This window comes from Brassica oleracea, chromosome C6 (assembly GCF_000695525.1).
Source record: "Brassica oleracea var. oleracea cultivar TO1000 chromosome C6, BOL, whole genome shotgun sequence".
Taxonomy (NCBI): Eukaryota; Viridiplantae; Streptophyta; class Magnoliopsida; order Brassicales; family Brassicaceae; genus Brassica; species Brassica oleracea.
Window position 1 is genome coordinate 22,557,366 of NC_027753.1, and position 805 is coordinate 22,558,170.

The window sequence follows — 805 nt, forward strand, 5'->3', positions numbered from 1 at the left end:
GGGGTTTGGGGAAGAGATATGAGGGTGAGAAGAGGATTCGCCGGTGATGGGAGGTCGAGATGGGCCGGAATCGCCGTGAGAGATAGAGTAATCGCCATGAGAGAGAGGGTGTTTGAGAGAGAGAGGCGGAAATAAGGAAGAAGGAAGAAGAAGGGTTATTATATCTAAAGTTTCCGACGGACACGGGTTCGTCAGTATTCCGTCGGTATAATTAAAAATATACCAAATGGCGATACGCGAAAATTTTCACGCGGTTTGGTTCTCCCGGGCAAATTCGAATTCCGACGGAATATGTCCGTCAGTATATTCCGACGGAATAATGACAACTTTTTTCGACGAAATTCCGACGACTTAGTGTTTAGGGTGTTGATTACAAGTTTCTAAATGCAAAATCCAAATCTTAGATAATATATATAGTATTTGCATAAAGATTTAACAGTAAAAATGTTTTTATAACACGATTTTACATAGCAACATTTTTTGTAGTGTAAAATTATATGAATATGATTGTATAAGTATATGAGTGTTAAGATGAGATGTTATGAAAACAATGATATGCATACATAAATATTTTAATGAGTTGTTCTATTTGAACGGTTGCAATCTAATATATACTAAACACTTATTATGTGTTATTTTCATAGTTTTGGCATCTAAATTTATAGATTTTTATGATTGGAATTTTTTAGAAACACATGTCGTCGGTAATTCGTCGGTAATTCGTCGGTATATACCGACGAATTACCGACGACCTTTCCAAACTTCAACGAAACCCTTGGTCGTCGCTATGTCGTCGGTAAATTGG